Here is a 27,526-nt window from a genome sequence, read left to right as displayed (position 1 = left end):
TACATAAATGCAGAGCATTAGAATTCTGTTTGTGATGATAAAATATTCCATGTTTGTATTTCTTTCCTTAGTGTGATTATAATCAACCAACACCCGGTAGACTCCTCATTCTACTGCGCGAGCTTGGACAAGTTATTAAAATGGAAATGAAGGTCCTTTTCCCTTTTGGCTGGGTAAGTAGAGATTGATCACAATGTTAGAATTTACTTTCCTCTCCGCCTTCCTTTGCTTTGACAAAAACGTTCAGTTTTGATAGCGTTTTGCCTAGAAAGCCATCAAAGTAGAGTTATTAATGGGCGGGCCCTTGGGCAGTTAGGTGTTTGTAACAGTATTATTCTTTTGTTTCCTTCACTGGGACATGGTGGTTGGTTTTTTTTCTTTTAATCCAGAGATCCAAGAGGAAATTTGTTCTACAGAATGGTTTATGAGTTGTCATCTGGGTCCTGCTTGGGGACCTTCAGTGATGGGAGCCCATGGTGTTAACCCATTCCACTTTGGGGTAGCTTGGATTGTTTGGAAGGTTTCTTGCCCTCAAGACTTGCCTTTTGGCCACTTACCTGCCATCTATCCCCCAGTTCCACCCATTTGGAAACCAAACAGAGCAAGTCTATAAAGAGTTGATTTCATCAGCTTAGATCAACCTGTCCCATCAACCCTCTTGATTCCACATGACACCCTTCACATTCTTGAAAACAACTGTCATGTCCACTCTATGTCTTCTCAAGGCATTCCCATTTCCTTCAAGTTCTCACATGTTGTGATATCCAGGCCCCCTTCACCATTGCCCTCTTCTCAATGCTTTCCAGCTAATCTGTGTCCGTCTTAAAACGAGACTGATCTTTTCAAACAAAACCTGGTCATGTTTCTGGATCAGCTACTCATCTTAACAACAATCCATTTACTGACCAGCAGGGCCATGGAAACCCAACCTTTATCAGTGGTTGCCTTTGAAGGACAATGTTAGGTCTGATTTCAAATTGCAGATCCTCTACTTTCTAACTGTGTAACTTTGATCCTCAGTGTCCTCACCTGTGAAAGGATGGGAGATCAATTAGATCAGTAGTTCTCAAACTTTTTAATCTCAAGAACCCTTTATACTCTATGGACTCCAAAGGTGTTTTGTTTGGGTTTGTCTGGATTACATTTATCCATATTTACTGCATTAGAAATTAAAATGTCTTAGTATTATTTTTTAATAAGCAATTGGGGTTAAGTAACTTGCTCAAGGTTACACAGCCAGGTGTTTCTGGAGGGGTGCTAAGTGTCTGAGCTTGGATTCGATCCCAGGTCATCCCGACTCTGGGGCCAGTGCTCTTACTTGCTGTGCTACCTGGCCGCCCCTGTCTTAGTATTATTATAAAAATAATTTTGACCTCACAGATCTCCTGAAAAGGCTAGAGGGTCCCTGAACCACACTTCGAAAATCACTGATTAAATATTTATGGTCCCTTCAAGCTCTGAAGTTCTATGAGTCTACTGGATGCTTAAAATGTGCATTAGGCAATCATAACCTTCCTCAAAAGTTTTTTTTTTTTCGCAAATGGTAATAAAATATTCTTTTCATCTGCAAACTCAGATTCATTTTTCCTGTTCACACAGCAAAATAATCAAACCAGACTATCTTTCTGAGTGATTTGGTTGGAATTAGTTATGCCTGAACTATAGAATATTTAAAAGATAAAATGTAGTTCTGTTACTTATAGTTACACAGTAACTTAAAACACTAACTGTTGATAAGTAGCAGTCTTTCAGGGGCCTACTAAAATGCATCATGTCTCATATGAAATTACTACATAATTGTTTTATGCAAATAGACTTTCTAAAATACTTGGAGGGGCTTTAAAAATCATTGATTCTCATACTCATTTTAGAGATGGATTTTGCTCATTTTGTTTATGTTGTTCGCTTGTATGAGAAGGAAAGGTTTTACCGAGCATTTGTCTCTCGGCCCACCTAATTGCTAAACTGTCCCAGGTTGGAAATCAGCAGGTTGTGAATTACTGAGATTTCCTTGTATGTATATGTGTAAGCTGAAAGATAGCAGGGAAGAACAATTTTCAACTTTAATCAATTAGACTTTTATTTACATGTCCTTTTCCGTTTGGTTGTGGGGTTTTTTTTTAAGTTATTACGTTTTTAACTAAGTGTTCTTGTGTGATTTATGAGGCTGTTTGAATTTCTTTTGAATTCCTGAACATGGAGCCAAACTCACATATGTATAGTAAATAGTAAATGAAAGCCATTTGCAAGCACATTAAAGGGGTCAGACCTCTCATAAAGACAGAAGGCACTCATTAAAAACATCCCATCCATAATATATGTATGTAAGAATGCTTCTTAATGAAACACATGGCCTGTAACATACACAGCTTTCAAATGGTTCAAATTCCTTGATGGTCCTTTTTGAATTAGAGTTTTTAAAAAAATATTTTCCTATTTTCAATTTGACTTATTAGGTTAAAACTTTTTTATTTTTAATTTTCCTGCTGTTATCCAGTAAAGAGAGTGCTGTACTTGGGGTCAGAGGTTCAAGTTTGAATGCTTGTGCTAGCATTGTATGACAACGGGCATTACTGAACCTCTTCTTGCCCCAGTTTCCCAATCTCTAAAAGGAAGACTAGAAACACAGGCAGACCCTGGAGATATTGCAAGTTCCATTCCAGACCACTGCAATAAAGTGAAAATTGCAATAGAGTCACATGAATGTTTTGGTTTCCCAGCGCACATGAAAGTTATATTTATACTACACTATAGTCTATTAAGTGGGCAATAGTATTATGTCTAAAAAAAAGTATGTAACTTAATTTAAAAATAGTTAATTGCTAAAAAAAAAAAAATGCCAGACACCATCTGAACCTTCAGCAAGTCATAATCTTTTTGCTGTGGAGGGTCCTGCCTCGATGGCTGCTGACTGATCAGCATGATGGTTTCTAAAGGCTGGGGGACTGTAGCGATTTCTTTTCTTTATTTTTTTTGCCTTTTAGAGGGCAATTGGGGTTAAGTAACTTGCCCAAGTTTACACGGCTAGCTTTTTTGTGTGTGTCAAGTATTAAGTGTCTGAGGTTGGATCTGAACCCAGGTCCTTCTGACTCCGGGGCTGGCACTTTACTCACTGCACCCCCTCCCCTTTTTTGTGGCAATTTCTTAATATAAGACAAAAATGAATTTTGCCACCAGCGATTGATTCTTCCTTTCGTAAAAATTTCTCTATAGCCCACAAGGCTATTTGATAGCATTTTACTCATGGTAGAACTTCTTTCAGCATTGGAGTCAATCCTCTCAAATCCTGATCCTGCTTTACCAATGAAGTTTATGTAATATTCTTCTATACTTTTGTGTCTTAGAGGGTAGAGGGGGCTGAGGAGAAGGAGAGAGAGTCATTGAAGTAGCCAAAACACACATACATTTATTGATTAAGTTCACTGTCTTATATGACATGGTTCATGGCATGGCAGACCAAAAAGTAATTATAAGTAACATCCAAGATATCTGCTCACAGATCACCACAGCAAACACAGCAAGAATGAAAAAGTTTGTAATATTTTGAGAATTACCAAATTGTGCCTCAGACACATGATGTGAACAGATGCTGTTGGAAAAATGGCGCCAATAGACTTTCTCAGTGCAGGGTTACCATGACCTTCAGTTTTCACAACAACAGCATACTAAGCAAAAGCACAGTAAATTGAGGTCTGCTTGTACCTACCTCTCAGGGTTGTTGAGAAAAAAGCGTCTTGTAAACCCAAGGAGTTAAAAAGTACCTGAGAAATGTGAGTCCTTTCTGTGATTGCCCAGGGACTGTTTTCTCTTTGGAAAGTGAGACTGCTTAGGATGGAATTGCTTTTAATTCGAAAATCATTCTTGACTACAGCCATGGGAAAGTTGACTTGTCAGTCACAGTCACCTGAAAATCAAGCTCTTAGAAGGAGGTGCATGGTATTAGAAAAGCACTGTCTTAAAAATAGGCTCTCTTATGGAAAGATTACATGTTCCCTGCTTGGGCCCAGAGGGCAGAACCAGGAACCCACAGTGGACATTGAAGGAAAGTCTTCAGTTGGAGTTAAGGAAGAACTTCCCAACAATTGGGGCCGTCCCCAAATGGAGTGGGCTACCTAGTGATTCCTCCCCTGCCCCATCCTCTGCAGGGGGGATGTTGGAGAGGGATTCTCATGTAGATATAGGTTGAAGTAGAGGGTCTTGTTCTGTAATTCTGATCCGCTACTTGAATCCTTGGCTGATAGTAATATAAAGAATTCAAAGGTGTTCCAAAAGGGGGAAGGAAAAGGAATAAACATTTATTAAGCTCCTACTATGAGCTTTTCACAATTATTATCTCATGTCATCTTCACAACAACCCTGGGAGGTCATACTACAATTATTCCTATTTTACAATTCAGGCAACTGAGAGAGACAGAGATTAAGTGACTTGCCCCCACAGCTAGTGTCTAAAACAGGATTTGAACTCTGGTCTTCCTGACCAGGCTCAGCACTCTATCCACTGTTCTACCAGAAGCCTCACATAGGACCACACCTCCCTTCCCTCCCCTCCAACACACACACTCAAGAAGAAGTCTGTAGAATTAAAAATGGTAGAGACTTCTGCATCAAATTGCAAAGTCACCTCATGAAGCTCTGTCAAGAACCAGCATGGCACTGTGGATAGAGTATTAGCCTTGTAGTCAGGAAGACCTGAGGTTAAATATTGCCTCAGGTTTGTACTACCTGTATGACCCTGGGTAAGTCACCTAACCCCTGTGTCCCTCAGTTATCTCATCTGTCAAGTGGAGATATCAATGCCACTTACCTCCCAGGATTGTTGTGAGGAACAAGTGAGATATAAATGAATAAATGTTAGAGTATTTTGGTAACCTTAATACACTATATAAATGTTACCATTATTATTAGAAAAGTAGATTCAGAACTGCTTTTTTGGTCATGCATTTCTGAGTGGAAAAATGTGCCCATCCCCCACATATGCATATATTCTCGTTTATAAAATATATACATGTTACTATGCTAGTAATTATTTATATTATAAAATTTACACACAAATATGAATTTAAAAGAATGAGATAGATAATATAACACTTTGAAAATATTTTATCTGTTGGCACAAAAAGCCTTTTTGTTCTCACCAAAATAGCATAATTAATAATGATATTCTTAGTGACAGCAATGTGATGGAATATGCTTCATTATTTTTTAAAATCTGGTATGACACTATGATACAATGGTTCAAAAATCTGTTTCTAAATTTGTTTTATTCCAAGATTTGAATTTAATTCTTCTTGTAGATGAAAGAGATAATTTCACAAAGAAACATGGATCCAAATGGAAGAAATACTTCAATGACTGAGCTCACAAAATCATTGCACCTATTTTTTATTCCCATTCTCCAGTGACACCCAAAGTTTTTGTTGAAATTCAGCTAGTCAATTTCCATCTTCCTTAGTGCCAGTTAAAGGATTTTACAACCAGAAGGTGTTGCATTTTTGTAGTTTTAACAAATGGGTTCAAAACCCGCTAGAACTCTCCATTTGGAAGACTTTTAAGGAGGTTAGATATTTTTCGGATAGATATACTCCCCCTCCCTCAGTGGGGGCAGCTAGGTGGTGCTGCCATGGATAGAGTGCTGGACATGATTTCTCTTCCTGAGTTCAAATTTGATTTCAAATACTTCTTAGCTGTATGGCCCTGGGCAAGTCACTTAACCCTGTTTGCCTCAATTTCTTAATTTATAAAATGGGTTGGAGAAGGAAATGACAAATCACTCCAGTGTCTGTTAAGAAAACCCCAGATGGAGTCTCAAAAAGTCTGACTCAACTGAACAGCAACAACATGCGCTTTGACATCTTAATGGGGAAATCCAATGCAACAATTGAGGACCTATAGTATATATACATTTATATATATATATATATATGATCTTGTGCCAGACTCTAGATCATGCACGGCAGAAGGGGAGGCTCAGTCTTGTAGTAATCTCAAAATACCTACAGTCTGCAAGCAAAAAACTGGCTTCATTTCAGCTGCTTTTCGTTATTCATTTAAATGATGATCTATATAAAAAGAAGCAATGGCCTTCCTAGCAGGAAGCACCCTTTTCCTTGCATCCAGGACCACCCTAAGGAGCCATCTCCTTTTATTTAGAGTGAGCCAATGCAAAGCATTTCTATTACCATTGGAATCAATTTTTAATGCGGAATAAAATATTAGTGTTTAGTATCATTGATTCTTAAGCTAATATTCTCCCACAATGATGTGCTAATTGGGCAGAATTAAATCAAACTGATGGGCTATTTTCAGGGTTTTTTAATCTAATACTTGTGACTTTTTTTCTTTCATTTCTGGGACTTTGATTAAGATGAAATGAATTTATTAAATAAAAGACTGGAAAAGTCAATGCCCTGAGTAGCAAAGCCTCCCCCCAGTGATTAGACAAGGAAGAAATGGAAGATTAAAGGAAGCAAAGGGAGAAAAAGGGAAACACCCATGTTTGTGACACTGTTTCCTATGAAATGAGAATTTATAAAGTGCCTTCTAGGCACCAGGCTCTGTGCTAGGTACCAGGAATATAGAAGCAAAAGTGAAGGGGTTACTGCCTTTGGGATATTTCCATTAGACTTGAGAGAATCCTGGATAGACATAGATTAATACAAAATATAAACAAGATAATTTGGTTTGAGAGCAAGAAATGGTAGTTAGAAAAACACTTTCTTTTAAGCAATTAGGGTTAAGCAACTTGCTCAAGGTTACACAGCCACTTATTATTTCTGGGTGTGGTGCTGAGTATCTGAGCCGGGATTTGATCCAGGTCATCCCGACCCTGGAGCTGGTGCTCTTACTGCTGAGCCACCTGGCCGCCCCTAAGCAATTGGGGTTAAGTAACTTGCTCAAGGTTACACAGCCAGGTGTTTCTGGGTGGGTGCTAAGTGTCTGAGCCCGGGATTCGGTCTTCAGGTCTTCTCAGCACTGGAGCCGGTGCTCTTACTTGCTGTGCTACCTGGCCACCCCAAGAAAAACACTTTCAATACAAGAAAGACTTGGGTTCTAGTCTTTCCTTTAACATTTACTGCCTCTAAGACACTTAACTCCTCAGTCCTCTACATAATTAAAACTAATTTTTAGAAAAGCTGGCAACCTGCATTGATAGAGGGAGTTCCATCACCTGGAAGTTCACTATGCCAGCAAAATCACAAGTCCAGTTATGATCCTTATTGCTAATTTTGAGTGAAAGGCAGCATGGGATAATAAATGAAGAGTTTGTCTCAAAACCAGGAAGACCTGGGTTTGAGTCTTACCTCTAATACCTACTGGCTGTGTGACCCTAGGCAACTCATTTTAACTGTTCAGTGATCTTGGTAACTCTAAAGTTGCCAAGAAGGTGCTGACCTATATTCATGTGGGGAATTTCCCGATTGGATGCTTTCTATACTAGTGAATTCAGATATTTAAGCTGTGAAATTTCAGCCTGGGGGAGTGATATCAGCTGAGGACAATGAGAAAGAAAAGCCTTGTATACGCAGCATTTGATCTGAGACTCAGAGGGAGAATGACCTTTGAAGAGACAGATGAGAAGGGGAAAACTCCAGGGACAGGGACAGGAATCTATGCGCAAAGATAGAATGAGAGGACCATTGATTTCAAGTTGGAGGAGACCTTGGATTTGAACTCAGGTCTTCCTGACTCCAGGTCTAGCTTTCTATCCAGTGAGACACCAGCTACACACACATACACACACACACACGCATGCACATGTATGCGTGTGTGTGTGATGGGCTTTATTCTGACTATAAAGTGGAATCTGCTATAAAAATCTACTCCAATTTTTCATCAAGTATGTCTGTCTCCATGGATGCATAGGCTACTTTCTTTCTCGTTTCTCTTCTATATTTGAGTCTGGCATTACATAGAGTACTGTACCTGCCTTGGATCTCAGGTAGAACTCAGTTCAGATCTCTTCTGTGACTCAAGCTGTGTAGCTTCTAGCAAATCACTTTACATATTGGAGTCTCCGTTTCCTCACTTGTAAAATGGAACTAAAACCTATAGTACTTGCCTTTCAAGACTGTTGGTCAACTTCAAATGAAATCATGTATTTTAAATGTGCTATCTAGTCTTCAGGTGATCATGTGTCAGTTGGTATCATTTTATTGCTGCTATTAATTCCTCACAATGCCTGGCACATCCTAAATCCTTAATAAATGCTTGTTGGCTTATCAGTACTATTTGTGAACTTTTCCAGTCTCTTGGAATATTTTTCTTCTTTGTGATCTTAAGATTTTAGCTTTGAATGACTTTAAAATTGTGTTACCTTGAGCATAGATTTCTTTCATATATATTTAGTCAAAACTAGCTTTTCTCAATTTCAGTTCCTCAAATACTATTATCACTTTCTCCCATAGTACATTGGGTATTGAGTGCCAATATGGAGGATTTGCTTTTATCCCTGATGAGAGCAGGTCACAGTCATCCCAATGAGCATTGATGCCATCAGGTCTTGCCCAGTTTGCATCATGATGACCTAGCTCCAACAAGTCTCTTTCCACTCTATAAGGGCAGTTTCCCCCTACAACTGTCTTTTGTATTCTTATGAGCTTATGCAGTTTGTAATCCACCATCTTTCCCCTCTGTAACTTTTCAAAGCAGTTTATGGCCTAAATCCTTCTGTTCTTTGTTTCTTTGCCAAATGAAGCTAAATATTACCTGATTATTGGCTAAGATAGCTTGGGGGGGGATCTTTTGGTGTCCTTATTTTTATTATATTTTCCTTATTATAACATGGGTCAAACTTATCCCAGAAATGGTAAGAGAATTATGTCATTTTTGTTTATTTCCATTTTTATATTGGCATTATATTTGAACAGATAGGATTAAATTTCTGTAACTAAATACAGACTTGTCTTCTAATCTTTATCCTTTTTCCTAATAGTGTTGATTTTTTTAAAAATCGTTGTTCTTAAATAACATTGCTATTTTAGTTACACATGGGAATCTGGTTGTAAAATTACTACTCAGTGATAATTTATTAAACACCTACTATTTCCAAGTGCTGTACTAAGCTTTGAGTGGCACTCAGTCATCTGTCGATTAAGATGGAATTACTGTCATTTTTTTTTTGCAATTTTGTTCAGTCGTTTCTGAATTTCTTCTTGAAGAAAATACCAAAATCACAATAGCATAGAATTTGAGAATTGAAAGAACCCTCAGTGGCCATCTGATCCAATCCATATATGAAAGGAGTGTGTACGTGTATGTATGTATGTACTATACATATACCTGTAGCTATATAACATAATTAACAAGTGGTCATCTAGGATTTCCTTGTCAGAGGAACCCACCATCTCTCAAGGCAGTCCATTCTACTGTGGGACAACTCTAATTGTTAGTAAGCCTTTCCTATCAGAGACCGTACTTCCCTTTCCTGTTGTTTTTCCATGGCTGGGTTGAGGGAAGAAACCAAAAGAGTGGCAGGAAGGAGTAGCAACTGGCAAGATGGTGAGGACAGCTAAGATTAAGTGACAACTTCCTGTCAATGCCACTCACCAGCCTGGCATAAAGCCATGCCTCCACCATAACACACCCCATCCTTCACTGTTAGACACACAAAGTTTCTGTTTGTTATTCTAATGGTTCAAGCTCCTTTTCTGTAAATAAACTATCTAGAGGACTTTTTCTGATCCATCAACACAAGGGTTTTACTGATCCATAAGTGGCCATTCAGTCCAACCTCTATCCAAAATGAGTCCCCTCTATTGCATAACTGACATGTGGTCATTTAGCCAGATGTTGAGGACCTGTGTCCTCACTACCTCATTTTTTTGTTTGTTTTGGAAGAATTTTATCATCAAAAGCTACTAAAGACCATTCCATTTAGCCTTTGCTTGAAGACTTCCATGGAACCAAAGGTATGGTGGAGTCAGCTCAAACCAGCCGACAAGAGCCAATTGTTAAATTTTCAGTGTAAACCTCAAATCTGTAAATGCTACAAATCAGGGCTTGAATTATTGTTTTATTGATTGTCTAGGCTTAAGAAAATGATGGTGAAAATAAATGTTAATAATACAGATTAAATTTAGAAGTACATCCTTTTTTATGTTTTGGAGAACTTGTTCTTAAACATTTATCAGCCTACTCCTAGATAGTCCCCATTACTTCCGAGAGCAGCCCATGCCACTCTGAGAGAACTTGAATTTTTCACATTGGCCATGAATCCAATTTAAATCTGCCCCTCTGAAACTCTGCCTCTCCCCCATATTGCTCTGAGTTCTGGACTCTGGGGAACAGGAATAGGAACAGAATTTCCCCATATTAATCCCTCTTCTATAAAGTGATCTTTCAGATACTTTAAGATGGATACCATGACCTCCAACCAATTTTTTTTTTCTAGGCTAAACACTGTAGTTCCTTCTACTAATCTCCATATGGCCATCATCGCAAGTCCTTCACCATTGTGATCACCCTCCTTTGGATGTTGTGGCTCATCAATGCTCATCTTCTTAAACAATAATCCCAGACCTCTCTTCTAAATACTTCATGGCTCACTCATGTAGCTTAAAGCAATTGAGCCATTTTCTCTCTGGATGGCCGCTAGGTGGCGCCATATAGAGTAAGTGAGCTTGGAATCAAGAAGACTCATTTTCATGAGTTCAAATATGGCCTAGACACTACTAGCTGTGTGACCCTGGGCATGTCGCTTCACCCTGTTTGCCTCAGTTCTCCCTGTATAAAATGATCTGGAGAAGGAAATGGCAAACCATGCCAGTATCTTTGCCAAGAAAACCCCAAATAGGCTCACAAAGAGTTGGACATACTGAAATGACCAAACAACACAACAAATTTTCTCCTGGAAGAAGTGTGTGTATGGGACAGTGCTTCTTACAAACAGGCGAAGGGCCCATCAGTCTGCCAGCTCCTTGGGCCACATCTAAGATCCTTGCCTATTGAAAGACTATTCTTAAGACTTCTATGTGGTATCTCTCATGCTTACGGAATGTGCTTACTGAAGCTGTGGCATCTGGGGTTCCAGGCAGAGTAGGCTAGTTAGTGGTGTATCAACTTCCTACCCAAACAATTTTGATTTTCACAGTTTCTTTTAGGCTGTGCTTTTACTGAATGGGATAACTCTGTGATAGAGACTTCCTGATCATAAGCCTAGAAAAAGGAAAGGCTGGAGGATTTCAGACTCATCAATCTTCCACAGAAGGAACTGGCAGATGGGGCCCACTGAGTTATATGTCTTCTGTTACGTACGAGAGCCAATCTAGCAAAACTACCATCCATAACCAAATGGTGAATGTGGCCTTCAACCAGATGGTTTCACATCTCTCAGGGGGACCATGCCAGGCAACTGATGAACCATATTGTCTGTGACTTGGCAAGCAATCAGAGTGACATTTTGCCTGTGATCAGGAGCACAAATATTCCTTTCTGTGCTCTATGGAGAAAATTCACAATGTGAGCAACAGCGTCAGCAATGACAGTTCCCATCCAACTCGGAACATAACCAATAATACCCCTCCATTAAATTGCTTAGTGGGGATAAGGGCAGCATAGTCTTGGGACCATGGATGTTCTAGTCATGGAAGCAGTGGAAGATTAGCTGGAGGTCCTAAGGGGCATTCGGTATGATCACATATAGCACTATGTCAATTCAGGGGCCTCCAGATTTTGTCCACAAGGACAGGATTTTATTTCTAATGACAAAGATTGCTAATAATGCACCTGCTGTCCTAGAGCTTTTCTCAAATACGTGCCCCCTACTTATTAGTGCTTCACAATATCTTTGTGCTGTAGATAATTGTTAATGATAGAATTAGAGCTGGAAGAGACCTTAGCATATTCTGGTCCAGCCCCCTCATTTTACAGAAGGGGAAACTGAGGCCCAGGGTGATGAAGTGACATGCCCCGGGGCACTCTAGGGGTAAATAGAAGCAGGATTTGAGCCCAGTTCCTCTCGCACCAAATACGGCTTTCTCTCTGCTGTGCCACAGCTGTCCTTGGATCACACAGACTGGCTAGAGAAAGATGATAACTGCATTTTCATCAATCGTGCTTTTTTAAAAACTTATTCCATCTCATGAGTTCCTCTAATGACCTCTAAGCCTCCTCATGAAATAACACCCATCTTTTCAAAACCATTTTGTTCTTCCATCGATGATGCCAGGCAACAAGTTGTGGAACACTGTGGTCCCTAAATACCTGAGGTTGAGGATCACCTGAAAGGCAATGGAAAGGTGAATGGTGATCACGAGCAGAATGGGACATGACATATGGTGTGAAATCTATGGCCAATTTATTGATGAGTCTTCACTGGACAGATTGCCGTCTGTGTCATTAGACAGAGTACCCACAGGGATGAGATTACAGAGCCATCCTGTGTACTGCTAGACATTCCCTGAACAACTGAGCTTCTTCTGACGGCAAAGTTTCTCAGCCAGATGTTGAGGACCTGTTTTAACTCTTTCTTTGCCCCCACTGCTTCATTTCTTCCAAAGGCCATTCCATTGGCTTCACCAAGCATTTATTTGAAGTGCCAGTATGTGCCAGGTACTATTCCAGGTGATAGGTTGGGTGCTAGGAGCCAGAATGATGAGCTCCATCTAACCACCCAGTCTTCTAGAGCAGTCTTGTCAACTACTGTGTGCACAGTGGAAATCATGCTCAATAGGTAAATTCATCTGGATGTTGAATGTCCACTGTGGGTAACAGCTGGTCATTTCCTAAATGACATCAATTCTGGAAGACTTTCCATTATTTTTAATTAATTCACGTAATTTATATCCAATACAAAGCACTAATCATATGTGGATAATAATACCATGTAATTATAGTCTCAATGATCATGGTAAAGTTAGTTCCCCTAACTTGTTTTCTCTTCTACAAAATAAGAGAACTGAACTAAAAGTGGTCTCCAGCTCTGAATCTAATGCTCTTATATGTCTATGGAGCCCATTTTCTCATCTGTAAAATTGGGATAATCATAATCATAATCATACTTTCACTACCTGCTTCATATAGTGGTTGTAAGGAAAAGTCTTTGTAAACCTTGAAGCAGTGTGTAAATGTCAGGATGATGATCAATAAGAAACGAAAAAAGAAGGAAGAGGATGATTTATGTTTGCCATGCTGGAGAGAGAGTGTGAGGGAGTGACTGGGTTCAAAACCCAATTGTGACATAGACTCTCCTATGGGACCCTGGGTAAATTACTGAACTACTCATGCTACTGAACACTTCTCTAAAGGCATAAATTACAGGTGAATTCCCAATTTACATCCTTGGAGGGAGTTTCCACCCAAAAAGTTCTCCACAATGATGAAATCCTGGGTATGAACCCAAAGAAATGGCAAAGGTATGCTTACTGAAATCTAGAGGCTGCCCATATTGAATTCTCAAAGCCAATCTGAAAAAGAAAACTAAGTTGACCAGCATTGAAGAAAGCAACTTTAGAAAGAACTTGATTTGGGGCATGTGTAATATCTTCCTCTGAAAAGTTCAGTGCTGATTCTTATGACCAGATGCAATTCCTACAATTTATTGACATGAGATAATACATCCTGGGTAGGATGATCTCGGCATCTCCAGACCTGACACAATGACAGAAAGGTCGTTTCATCCATCCTTCTCACTTTTACCCTATCTTTTGTTCAACACTGTGTTCATGTCATCTCAAGAAGATGGCCATTTGATGATACTGGATCTCTCTCAAAGAAGGATAAGGTTTAGCCTTATCTTGCATATCTCTTATTTTTTCCACTTGAACTGAAGATAAGTCTCTAGAGAAATGATACAAGGTCTCTTGGTGAAAATGTGATACAGGATTAGAAGGGCCAAGACTGAGGGAGCACGAAGGTCCCAGCAAGGGTTCTGAGAATAAAGATAAGAGCAAATATTAAATGTAAAGGACTGGGGGTTATTCAGGTAGGAGAAAATAAAGATACTGTAAAGCTGATTTGTTTTCAGAGTATCTGAAGGATTGGGAATTCAGAACTTAGTTGGGCCTTAATTTCCTCATCTGTAAATTAGTTGAAATGTGTGGTGAGGTGCTCCAGAGATAAAATTTATAATCCTAATCATAATCCATAGTCCATTATCTTCACTGACTAGAGAATGAAGAAAACTGATCCAGGTTGTCCCCAATTAAGGAGAGATTTAAATGAGACATTTAGAAGAATTTTTTAAAGAAAAAGTAGTAGCTCTTCCCAGTGTTTGGAAGTAGGAAAGGTTCTGAGGCCCTGAGATTTACCTCTACCTACAAGCTTTTCAATTCAACTGCAGCAGTGGGGGTGGGGGCTAAGAGATATATGGAAACAATACGATATAGCCAGTGTCTGGCTTCTTCTACTCCTACAGTTTTCTAAGGTTCTGGGCCCATCTGTGATCATGCCATCTTGTGCTCATAAAGACAGAGACCACTTAGTAAGCACATTCAATGCCCATTACCTGACATAAAAGTGCAAATTATTTAACCTGTGCATGACTCAGGTTTACAAGTGGCTGTAGGACTTTTGCCCTTGCAAAATATATTTTTCAGAGCCAGTTCAAGTTGATGTAGGTCTCGTGAGCAATTGTATACTTGGAAACAGATCTGGGCATTAATTAGCAAGTGGCCACATTCAAGTTACCAACATACTTTCCATGATGCTAAAATTCTATTCTAGATAGAGGCCCATAAAGAACCATGAGATAGTTTAAGAGGATTTTTTGGTGTTAAATCACCTTTGAAGCTATACCCCTATATCTAATTATGGGTGTGACTGATGCTGAGACAGGGCCAGTGGCACAGATATTTTGGCAAGTACCACCAAACTGCAAACACTTTCTTTCTCTCTTTTTGAGGGATGAAGGGAGGCAAATAACATTTTATTTTTTCCAATTATATATAAAGACAGTTTCCAGCATTCATTTTTATAAGATTGTGAGTTTCAAAATCTTCCTCCCTGCCCGCCATTCCTCTTCCTCTAGATGGCAAGCAATCTGATATAGGTTATACATGTGCAGTCATGTAAAAATATTTCCACATTAGTCATGTTGCGAAAGAAGAAACAGAACAAAAGGGGAAAGTCACCAGAAAAATGAAAATAGTATGCTATGATCTATGTTCAGACCCCATAGTTCTTTCTCTGGATGCAGATAGCATTTTCTGTCATGAGTCTTTTGGTATCATCTTGAATCATTGTATTGCTGTGAAGAACTAAGTCATTCATAGTTGATCATCACACAATGTCGCTGTTACTGTGTACAATATTCTCCTGGTTTTGCTCACTTCACTTAGCATCAGTTCAAATAGGTCTTTCCAGATTTTTCTAAAAGCACCCTGATTGTCTTTTCTTATAGCACAATAGTTTTCTATTATAATTGTATACCACAACTTGGTCAGTCATTCCTCATTTGATTGACATCCCCTCAATTTACAATTCTTTGTCACCATAAAAAGAGCTGCTATAAATAGTTTTGCATATGTAGGTCCTTTTCCCTTTGTTATGATCTCTTTGGGATACAGACCTAGAATCAGTACTACTGGATCAAAGGGTATGCACAGTTTTATAGCCCTTTGGGCAAAGTTCCAAATTACTCTCCAGAATGGTTGGATCAGTTAATTCCACCAACAGTGCATCAGTGTTCCAATTTTCCCACATCTTCTCCAACATTTATCATTTTCCTTTTCTGTCATATTTGCCACTTTGATAGATGTAAAGTGGTTCCTCAGAGTTGTTTTAATTTGCATTTGTCTAATCAATAGTGATTTAGAGCATTTTTTCCATATGACTACAGATAGCTTTAATTTTTTCATCTGAAAGCTTCCTGTTCATCTTTGATCATTTATTGATTGGGGAATGAATTATATTCTTATAAATTTGATTCAGTTCTCTGTATATTTGAGAAATGAGGACTTTATTGGAAACACTTGCTATAAAAATTGTTTCCCAACTTTCTGCTTTCCTTCTAATCTTGGTTGAATTGACTTTGTTTTGTAATTTAATGTAATCAAAATTGCCCATTTTGCATTCCATAATGTTCTCTCTCTCTTGTTTGGTCATAAATTCTTCCCTTTTCCACAGATTTAGCAGGTAAACTATTCCTTGCTCTCCTAATTTGCTTAGGTATCACTCTTTATGTCTAAATCATGTATCCATTTTGACTTTATCTTGGTGTATGGTGGGAGATGTTGGTGTTTGCCTAGTTTCTGTCATATTTTTTTTCCAGTTTTCCAAGCAGTTTTTGGTCACATATGAGCTCTTATCCCAAAAGCTGGAATCTTTGGATTTATCAAGCAATAGATTACTATAATAATTTACTGCTGTGTCTTGTGCTTTTAATCTATTCCACTTTTCTACCACTCTATTTCTTAGCTAGTATCAAATAGTTTTGATGATTGCTGCTTTGTAGTTTGATCTGTTATGGCTACACCATCTTCCTTTGCACTTTTTTCATCATTTCCCTGGATATTCTTGACCTTTTGTTCTGCCAGATAAATTTTGTTGTTATTTTTTCTAGGCCTATAAATTTTTTGGTAGTTTGATTGCTATGGCACTGAATAAGTAAATTAATTTAGGTAGAATTGCCATTTCTATTATGCTATCTCAGTTGACCCATGCACAATTGATATTTTTCCAGTTGTTTGGACCTAACTTTGTGTGAAAAAAATGTTTTGTAATTGTGTTCATATAATTCCTGGGTTAGACTCCCAAATATTTCATATTACCTAAAGTTATCTTAAATAGAATTTCTCTATCTCTTCTTCCAGAGATTTGTTGGTAATATAAAGAAATGATGATGAGTCATGTGGGTTTATTTTATATCCTGTAACTTTGCTAAAGTTGTTAAATTATTTCAAGTAGTTTTTTTTAGTTGGTTCTCTAGTATTCTCTAAATATGCAATAATATCACCTGAAAAGAGATATACTTTTGTTTCCTCGTTGCTTAATCCAAATCCTTTGATTTCTTTTTCTTCTCTTATTGCTAAAGCTAACATTTCTAGTATAATATTGAATAACAGTAGTGATAATGGACATCCTTATTGCAGCCCTGATCTTGTCGGGAAGGCTTCTAGCTTATACCCATTATAGATGAGGCTTGCTGGTGGTTTTAGATAGATGCTGCTTATTATTTTAAGGAAAACTTAATTTATTCCTATACTCCTTAGAGTTTTTAATATGAATTGGTACTGTATTTTGTCAAAAGTTTTTCTAGTTTTCTTTTTGCGATCTTTTTCAAGAGGCAATCAGTGAATTCTCTCAATTTCTATTTTGCCCTCTGGTTTTCGAATATCAGGGCAATTTTCCTGGAGAATTTCTTGAAGGATGATTTCTAGGCTCTTTTTTTGACCATGGCTTTTAGGTAATCCAATAATTTTTAAATTCTCTCCTGGATCTATTTTCCAGGTCATTGGTTTTTCCAATGAGATATTTCACATTGCCTTCTATTTTTTTCATTTGTTTGGATCTGTTTTATAATATCTTGATTTCTCATAAAGTCATTAGCTTCCATTTGCTCCAATCTAATTTTGAAGGATTTATTCTCTTCAGTGAGTTTTTGAAATTCCTTTTCCATCTGGCAAATTCAGCTTTTTAAGGCATTCTCCTCATTGGCTTTTTGGGCCTCTTTTGCCATTTGAGTTAGTCTATTTTTAAGGTGTTATTTTCTTCAATATTTTGGGGGGTCTCCTTTAGCAGGCTGTTGACTTGCTTTTCATGATTTTCTTGATCATTCTCATTTCTCTTCCCAATTTTTCTTCCACTTCTCTTACTTGATTTTCAAAATCCTTCTTGAGTTCCTCCATGGCCAGCAACCAATTCATATTTTTCTTAGAGGCTTTTGATGCAGGAGTTTTGACTTTGTTGTCTTCTTCTGGTTCTATGTTTTGATCCTCTTTGTCCCCCGAAAAAGATTATATGGTCTGATTGTGCTTCCTCTGTTTGCTTATCTTGCCAGCCAATTGCTTGACTTTTGAGCTCTTTGCTATGGTAGAACTCTGCTTCCAGGGTGGAGAGTGCTGTGTCCCAAATTTCTGGGGTTTCACACAGCTGTTGTCAGAGCTATTATCAGAGCTATGAGGAGGATGCCCTCTCTACAGCCACCAAAAGCTCTGGCATGCTAGCACTCCTCACCCCAGGACAGCCACCCAAGACTGCGACCCAGATCCCAAGCAGGTCAAAGCAAGAGCAATTACTCTCTGAATGGTCACTTGGTCCTACAATCTGTAGGCCAGGTGCTCCAGAGGCAGCCATGGGGCAACAGCTACAGCTTCCATGCCACTGCCACCTCTACCACCCAAGGGGCAGGAGTTGGACCATGCTGTTCTCTCATCCATTTCCAACAGAGTTCCCTACTGACCTTTTACTTTCTCTTTATCATTTATGTGTTGAGAAGTCTGGAATCCACCACAACTGCCAGTGATTCACTCTCCCACAATCTACTCCAGTGGATCTGGAACATGGGTCAGGGCCAGGGCAGCTAATACAGCACTGTGCTCTGCTCCCAGCTTGGTGCAATGGACCCTTCCTGTCTGCCTGCCAGGCTGCTTCAGTGGGAGATTTGTTCCTTTCTGTCACTTTGTGGGTTCTGTAGCTCTAAAATTTATTTAGAGTCATTTTTTACAGGTATTGGAAGTAGTTGGAGCAGGAGCTTAAGCAAGTTTTTTATTTTACTCCCCATCTTGTCTCTGCCCCTCAAAAGCTTTTTCTGCATCTACTGAGATGATTTTATGTTTTCTTTTGTTATTGATATGGTCAATTATGCTAATAGTTTTCCTAATATTGAATCAACCATTCCTGATATAAATCCCACCTGGTAATAGTGTATTATCCTCATGATAATTTGTTGGAATCTCTTTACTAATGTTTTATTTAAAATTTTTGCTTTGATATTCATCAGGGAAATTGGTTTATAATTTTCTTTCTCTGTTTTGGCTCTTCCTGGTTTAGGTATCAGCATCATATTTATGTCATTAAAGTAATTTGGTAGAACTTATTTTTCCAAATAATTTATACAGTAATGCTTGAATTCTTTCTCTCTGGTTGCTTGCAGTATTTTCTGCTTGACCTGACAATTCTGGAATTTGACTGCAATATTCCTTGGAATTTTCATTTTAGTATCTCTTTCAGGAGGTGATCAGTGGATTCTTTCAGAGACTATTTACCCTTTGGTTCTAGGATAACAGGGCAATTTTTCTTGATAATTTCTTGAAAGATGCTGTCCAGGCTCTTTTTTGATCATGACTTTAAGGTAGTCCAATATTCTTAAATTATCTGTCCTGGATCCACTTTTCAGGTTAATTATTTTTTTCCAATAAGGTATTTTACATTTTCTTCTATATTTTCATTCTTTAGATTTTGTTTAACTGATTCTTGATGTCTCAGTGTCATTAGCTTCTACTTGCCCACTTTTGATTTTTAAGGAATTATTTTCTTCAGTCAGTTCTTGTAGCTCCTTTTCCATTTGGCTAATTCTATTTTTAAGCATTCGTTTTCTTGAGTCATTGTTTTCTGCTTCCTTTGCCAGGCTGTTGACTTTTTTTCATAATTCTCTTGCATAACTCTAATTTCTTTCCCTCTTTTTTCTTCTACCTCTCTTACTTGATTTTTAAAATCCTCTTCTAAGAGGACTTTTTGGGTTTGAGACCAATTCATATTTCCCTCTGAGGCTTCACATGTAGGTATTTTAACATTGTTTTCCTCTTCTAAGTCTGTGTTTTGATCTCTCCTGTCACCATAGTAACTTTCTGTGGTCAGGGCTCTTTTTTAATTTTTACTCATTTTTAAAAGTAGAGCTCTGCTCCTCAGATACAGGGGGCACTGCCTCAAGCTTCTCATTGGAGTTTAACAACCATGCCCTGACCTGGATAACTTCTATCCCCAACCCCCACAAAGTGCTTTTCAGCTCCCCTTTTATCTGCTATTTTTCCCATTAAAATGTTAGCTCCTTGGGGGCAGGGAATATCTTTCTTTTTGCTTGTATTTGTATCCCTAGTGTTTAGTGGGGGCCAGGGACCTAGTTACTGACTTTCTGCACTGGGGCCTCTGGGGCTAGTGACTTGCCACTGCACTGAGGTGACCTGACCTAGTTACACCTGTTTTGCCATGGGCTCCAGGACTGGCAGTTTTCTTGCTGTGTTGGATCTAGAGGCCCCACAGCTGGCCTGCTGTGCCACTGGCCTGCTGAATCAGAGCTGCCGGGCTTCAGTTACTGATCTGTGCTGTGGCTAAGAGCCTCCCACTAGCTTGTCCAGACACCACCCACACTGGGCTGAGTTCCCCTTTCACCCCAGTAACACAGATGTTTCCTGAAGTCCTTCTAAATTATCTTAGGCTAAAAAATTGTTTCATTACACCTTTTGTGGATTTTGTCACTCCAGAATTCTTTTAAAGGCTTGATAGAATGTTGTTTCCAAAGGAAACTGAGGAGAGCTCGAGTCATTTCCTGGCTTCTCTCCACCATATTGGCTCTTCCTTGCTGGGAACACATTCATTCTGGAACTAGAGATGGAATTTATGCCAATTGTCTGGCCTAGGATGGATGAAGGCAAAAAGATTTATTAGCAGAGTGTTGGTGACTTGATTTTGAAGTATTTTGGTCAAAGAAATTCTTGAGACAAGGAAACCTTTAATGATCTTCTGGTTGCAAGGAGACTTTTGTTTCTTCTCCCCCATTGGAATATAAACACCTTTTCCTTATATTAACCTATTTCCAATTGCTCAAACATATTTGCCTTTTCATATTTCTCTTGACTTATGTGTGAGCAAAGTTTCAGCTCAGATATTGTCTTTTCATCAGTAATATTTAAAAGTCTTCTATTTAATTGAATTTCTTTTTTTTCCCTGTATAGGGCTATCCTTAATTGTACTAAATATAATGCCTTTTTGGGTTTACTCATACAACTCACATTGCCACTTACCTGTTGGCTCCCCAAAGAGATGACTGTTACGACTTCCAGGGTTCTAAAGTGAACTATTTGGGTAGCTATCCTACTAAACACTAGCTTATGAGGCCCCTATCAGTGTTCTTTCCTTTAACAATCATCCAGCAAACTCAGTTCTTTAGCAAAGACTTTTATTCAAATAGTACAGCAAATAGTATAAGAGTTGTGAAGAATTTTCCAGGGTGGTAGGATGAAACATTCTCCCACTTTCCAAGAAGGAAACAATGGACCAAAGCTTAACGTATAGTGAAAGTCAGGCACACATATAGAAAACACACATGGCTAAGGCTTCTCACAGCTCTGGAACTATAGACCTTCAATGCCCTTCTTTGCTTCAAACAGTTCTCATTAAATTCTTTATTTACTCCTTTGTACAACTGGAGCAGCCATTCTCAGGGCATGGGCCTTCTACTGGACATCTTTTTCTTGCAAGGCAGTATCTCGGTTGAATGGACCAATCTGTGGATGGGTTGGGTCAAACAGTGGTTGGCTGGCCCTTCACCAGGCTCTCCTGCTGCTAGTCAGGGCAGGGCAGCTGATGCTGAGTGGGATTTGGCAGGCCACTCTGCATGAGCAGCTGGAGCCAGGGTGTCCCGGGCTGGTTGCTCAGCTGTTGGGTTCTTTCTTCTCGGCACATGACATCTCTGCTTGATGGAATAATCCATTGGTTTCCTGGGCTTACTGTTTAATGGGCAGTTACTGTCTGGGCTTGGAGGTCCTGTGCTGGCTCTTTCAGTTAGGACTGCTTAGGATTACCAAAAGCTTCTTCCCTCTGACACCCCGATAGGCTTGGAGGTTATTTGTCACGTTCAACCAGGAGATGAGAGAAGTCTTTCTTTTCCAGTTTAAAGCCTTTTCACTTCATAAAACACTCTGTGTGGTTTTGGGGTGATTAATTTCAGTCCAGTCACTTTCATTTTCTATATTCCTTTAGAAATCTTATATAAATGAGTGACTAGGAACAAAGATGGTGAATGTAGTCAGAGCCCTGAAGTTATATCATTGTCTTGCTGTGTTTTCATATAAAATGCCAGTGCTCATATCTACCTGTTTCCAGGGTGGAAAATGTCTGTTTTCAGTCTGAGGACTTTCCCCTTTATCATTCAGTGACTCTGTCTTTTAGCTTGTGGTGAAGTATCACTGAGACACCCCACTTCCTTCTATTAGTAATTCTTGGTTGCAAAAATACATATTTTACCTTTTGAAATATTGTATCTCAAGATGATCTCTTTTCCTTGGTAGTGAAGGAAAGTTATGGCAAATCTGGACAGCATACTAAAGAGCAGAGATTTCATCTTGCTGGCACAAGGATATATAGTCAATATGGTTTTTTCATTAGTAATGTATGGTTGTGGGAGTTAAGACTATAAGGAAAGCTGAGAGCTGCAGAATCTATGATTTCAAATTGTCGAGCTGGATAAGACTTTTGAAAGTCCCTTGGACAGTAAGAAGATCAAATCAGGGGGCAGAGCCAAGATGGCAGAGTAGAAACAGGACTTCTGCACAGCTCTAGCTTCCACCTCCTCCAATACATATAAAAAATGACTCTAAACAAACTTTAGAGCTACAGAACCCACAAAGTGACAGAGAGAAACAAATCTCTTGATGAAGGAGCCTCTGAAGGCTGGCAGGAAGGGTCCATCCCAGTGGGCTGGCAGCCAAGCACAGTCCCAACTAAGCACCGTTTTAGCCTCAGGGCAGCCTCGACCAGCCAGGGTTGTAACAGACTGCACAAGAGTAAATCACCAGCAGCTGTAGTGGTTTCCAGACTTCTTAATCCACAAATGCCAAAGACAAAGTAAAAGGTCAGTGTAGAACTTTGTTGGGAATAGGGTGAGCGCAGTCTAGCAGCTGCTAGAGTGAGAAGCAGAGGAGGCACGGTGGCTACAGCCACTGCTGCGTGGCTGCTTCTGGTGCCTGCAGATTGCATTCAGAGGGTAATTGCTTTTGCTTTGACCTGCTTGGATCTGGATCATGGTTTGGGGTGGTGGTCCTGGGGTGTGTGACCAGTGAGTCAGAGCAAGTGGGGGCTGTAGAGAGAGCACCCATCTCATAGCTCTGGCAGCTGCAAAAATCCCAGCAATTTGGGACATAGCACTCTCCATTATGGAAGCAGAGTTCTACCATGGCAAAGAGCTCAAAAGTCAAGTAATTGGCTGGCAATATGAGCAAACACAGGAAGCACAAACAGACTATAGAATCCTTTTTGGGGAGAAAAACAAAAGATCAAGGCATGGAGTGGGAGTAAGACAGTGAAGTCAGAACTCCTGTTTCAAAAGCCTCTAAGAAAAATATGAATTGGTTACAGGCCATGGAAGAACTCAAGAAGGATTTTGAAAATCAAGTAAGAGAAGCGGAAGAAAAATTGGGAAGAGAAATGAGAATGATGCAAGAAAATCACGAAAAGCAAGTCAACAGCCTGCTAAAGGAGACCCAAAAATGCACTGAAGAAAATAACACCTTAAAAAATAGACTAACTCAAATGGCAAAAGAGGCCCAAAAAGCCAATGAGGAGAAGAATGCTTTAAAAAGCTGAATTTGCCAGATGGAAAAGGAATTTCAAAAACTCTCTGAAGAGAATAAATTCTTCAAAATTAGATTGGAGCAATTGGAAGCTAATGACTTTATAAGAAATCAAGATACTATAAAAGAGATCCAAATAAATGAAAAAAAATAGAAGGCAGTGTGAAATATCTCATTGGAAAAACCACTGACCTGGAAAATAGATCCAGGAGAGATAATTTAAAAATTATTGGACTACTTGAAAGCCATAATCAAAAAAACAATCTATGCACCATCTTTAAAGAAATTATCAAGCAAAATTACCCCGATATTCTAAAACCAGAGGGCAAAATAGAGATTGAAAAATGCACTGATTACCTGTTAAAAAAAAGATCCCGAAAAGAAAACTCCTAGGAACATTATAGCCAAATTCCAGAGTCCCCAGGTCAAGGAGAAAATACTGCAAGCAGTCAGGAAGAAACAATTTGAGTATTGTGGAAACACAATCAGGATAACACAAGACCTACCAGCTTCTACATTAAGGGATTGAAGGACTTGGAATATGATATTTCAGAGATCAAAGGAGCTGGGATTAAAAACAAGAATCACCTACCCAGCAAAACTGAGTATAATGCTACAGGGGAAAATATGGTCATTCGATGAAATAGAGGGCTTTCAAGCATTTTTTGATGAAAAAAAACAGAGCTGAACAGAAAATTTGACTTTCAAATACAAGAAGCAAGAAAAGCATGAGAAGGTAAACAGGAAAAAGAAATCATAAGGAACTTATTAAAGTTGAACTATTTCCATTCCTACATGGAAAAATGATAATTGTAACTCTTAAGACTTTTCTCAGTATGAGGATAGCTGCAGGGAGTGTGTGTGTGTATGTATACATATATGTATATATACATATATATGTATAGGAGGATGTATGTACATGTAAATATCTATATGAGTATGGGCATTTGTATGTTCGTGTATACATAGAGGACACATGATGAGTTGAATATGAAGGGATGATATCTAAAAAATAAAATTAAGAGGTGAGAAAGGAATCTATTGGGAGAAGAATAAAGGGAGTGATAGATTAAATTATCTCATATAAAAGAGGCAAGAGAAAACTGTTACAATGGAGGGGAAGAGCAGGAAGGTGAAAGGGAATGGGACAACCTGATTGTCATATAATTTGGTCTAAGGAGGGAATAACATACACACTCAAGTGGGTATCTTACCCTACAGGAAAAGAGGGGGGAGGATAGAAGGGAGGGCAGATTGGGGGGGAGGGTAGTTAGAAACAAACATATTTGAAAAGGGACAGGGTCAAAGGAGAAAACAGAATAAGTGGGGGTGGTATAGGATGGAGGGAAATATAGTTAGTGTTTCACAGTATAACTACTATGGAAACGATCTGGGTAACTACATATGTACATTGAATTGCTTATCTATATTAAATTGCTTATCTTCCCAGGTGGGGTGGGTGAGGAGGGAAGAAGGGAAACAATCTGGAACTCAAAGTTTTAAAAACAAATGTTTAAAAATTGTTTTTTTACATGCAATTGGGAAATAAGATATACAGGTAATGGGGTATGAAAACCCATCTTGCCCTTCTAGAAAGTTAAGGGGGTGAAGGGGGAGGATATAAGTGAGAATAGATTGGGGGAAGGGGTATTCAGTAGGCTTGGTATTTTGTGGTGGGGGTAGGGGAAAGACGGGGAGAGAAAAAATTGTAACTCAAAGTCTTGTAGAAATAAATGTTGAAAACTAAAAATAAATAAATTAATAATAAAAAAGATTTAGCTCAAATCAGTCAATACTTACAGAAATTAATTCAGACTTCCCAGTGGAAGGACAGATACTGAAGCTGAAACTTTAATATTTGGCCACATAATGAGAAGACAGGACACACTGGAAGAGATACTGATGTTGGGAAAAGATTGAAGGCAAAAGAAGAATATGGCAGAGGATGAGATGGATAGATCGTTCCATGAAAGCAACAAACATTAGCTTGGACAGACTTCAGGAAGGGATAGAAGGGCCTGGTGTATTATGGTCCATGGGGAGATGAATAGTCAGACAAAACTGAACAAATGAAAAACAACAAAACCAAATCCTGTGTGATCCAGACAGTGGCTTTTCACTATTTGGACTCTTATTTCTAGCTGCTTTCAGAATTTTTTTTATCAATATAGAAGTACTGAATTTTGGTTATGATGTTACTAGGAATTTTCATTTGGGCTTTCTTTTAAAAGGTGAGTGGTGGATTCTTCCTATTTTCATTTTGTTATTTAAGAGGTTCTGAGAGAGACAGTTTTTATTCGTGACTTGTTGGAAATACAGCATGCAGGTTCTTTTTTAAAAAATTTGTTCATGGCTTGTAAGTATTCCAGTAATTTCGAGATTGTTTTCTCTTTGACCTGTTCTCAAGGTCATTTGTTTTGTTATTTGTTTTATGGGGTAGTTTATATTTTCTTTCATTTATTCGGTCTTGATTTCCTTTAAGTACTTCTTGTTGTCTTATTGATTAATAATTAACTTCTGTTTGGGTTTTTTTTTCATTTTCAGAACCATAATTTGGGGCAGTTGTATCTTTGTACCTTTTGTACTAAGTTGTTAATTTTCCTTCCCTCTTTCCTCTAGAGCTCACATTTATTTTTCAATTCTTTTTTTCCAGAATTTGCATTTATTTTCCAATTGTTTGCTCTAGAGTTCTTGTATCATTTATAACATCAGTTTTGTACTTTTGCTTCATTTCTTCCAAGAATTCTAGTTAACTTTTTGGGTTTTTTTTAAAGCTTTGCATATAGATGTAATTGAGCTGTTTTCTTCTGAGTTTATATTTCAGGATTCCCTGACTCTGTAATATTTCTTTAAAGGAAGTGGATTTTTTGGTGTTTATTCATTCCTCAAGCCTATTCAAATTGAGATGTTAAGTCTAGGCCCTGTGGACTTCTGGAAGAAACGTTGGTATTGATCTGTGTTTTCTAGGGTCCTGCTGCTCTTTCTCAGATTGTTGAGCGCTATGTTCTATCACACTCTCAGGGGTAACTTAGGCCAGCAATCTGAAAGCTTTCAGTTTGGCCAGAACAGTCTGACCTAGGGAGGTGGCTAATCACTGTCCTCCTGATCTGGACTTTGTAGGCACCCAATCTCACCATTGAGGCTGAGTGAAACAATTGCAGGCTTACCCCTGGTTGGAAAAAGTACAAAGCTATTGTTGTCAGTCCCTGCCAGTCAGCCAGAAGGCTCTTCGAGGTTCAGAACTACAGGCTCCCCCTTGGTTCATGCTCTATATCCTGCTTAATCAATTGCAGTCGCCAGACCTTATATATGGTCTAAATCTACAGTCCTGTTCTAGGTTTAGAGTAATAAATCTGAGGGTTTGATCCTGATCTGTGTTACATTTTCTTATTGTTTTTGGAGGGGGGAAGGCAAGGCAATTGGGGTAAAGTGAGTTGCCCAAGGTCACACAGCTAGTTAAGTGTCACGGATCTGAGTTCAGATTTGAACTCAGGTCCTCCTGACTTCAGGTCCAGTGCTTATTCACTGCACCACTTAGCTGCCCCTGTGTTCCATTTTCTAATACAAGCCACACATCTCAGCCACCATCCATGCTGGATCTAGCTAAATACTGTCCTCTGATTACCCTCTTGATGCCAGGTAATAGCTTCAGATGGCAAGTTCCAACCTCAGGCTATACTGGAAGGACACAGTGATACAGCAATCACTTCATCACTCCTCTTGCTCTCCAGTGTTTGGCTGCAGGACTCAGCCTAGTCTATGTGCTAGAAAATGTTGCTGTGGGTGTTGCTGGTGGGATGTCCTTTTCCGTTGCTTACAGGTCTCTGACTATCTCCCTGTAGTAACCTTGACCAGAAAAAAATGACCTACTGGTTTTTCATTGAATATTGTTGGAATAGTTGTGGAAGAGAGCTGGGTTCTACTTCATCTTATTTTACCATCTTTGCCAGTTTCTTTTTTTTTTGCTTTTTGGAGGGCAATTGGGGGTTAAGTGACTTGCCCAAGGTCACACTTCTAGTTTTTGTGTTTAGTGTCTGAGGCTGGATTTGAACTCAGGTCCTCCTTACTCCATCTTTGCCAGT

General features: G+C 38.9%; 1 protein-coding gene across 1 annotated transcript in view; it reads left to right on the top strand.

The window, feature by feature from the left end:
- Nucleotides 1–27,526, top strand: part of RHOBTB1 (Rho related BTB domain containing 1) — a 200,680-nt gene that overhangs the window by 21,792 nt on the left and 151,362 nt on the right. Inside the window, exon 2 of the mRNA XM_069101844.1 lies at nt 72–173. The gene's annotated coding sequence lies outside the window, so the exon portion shown is untranslated. The remainder of the gene's footprint in view (nt 1–71; nt 174–27,526) is intronic.

This window comes from Petaurus breviceps, unplaced genomic scaffold (genome assembly GCF_028583685.1).
Source record: "Petaurus breviceps papuanus isolate PSGF00001 unplaced genomic scaffold, PetGlider_PUasm1.0 490, whole genome shotgun sequence".
NCBI classification, from domain to species: Eukaryota; Metazoa; Chordata; class Mammalia; order Diprotodontia; family Petauridae; genus Petaurus; species Petaurus breviceps.
Note: the sequence above shows the minus strand (reverse complement) of the source record. Positions and strands in the feature narration are given on the sequence as shown.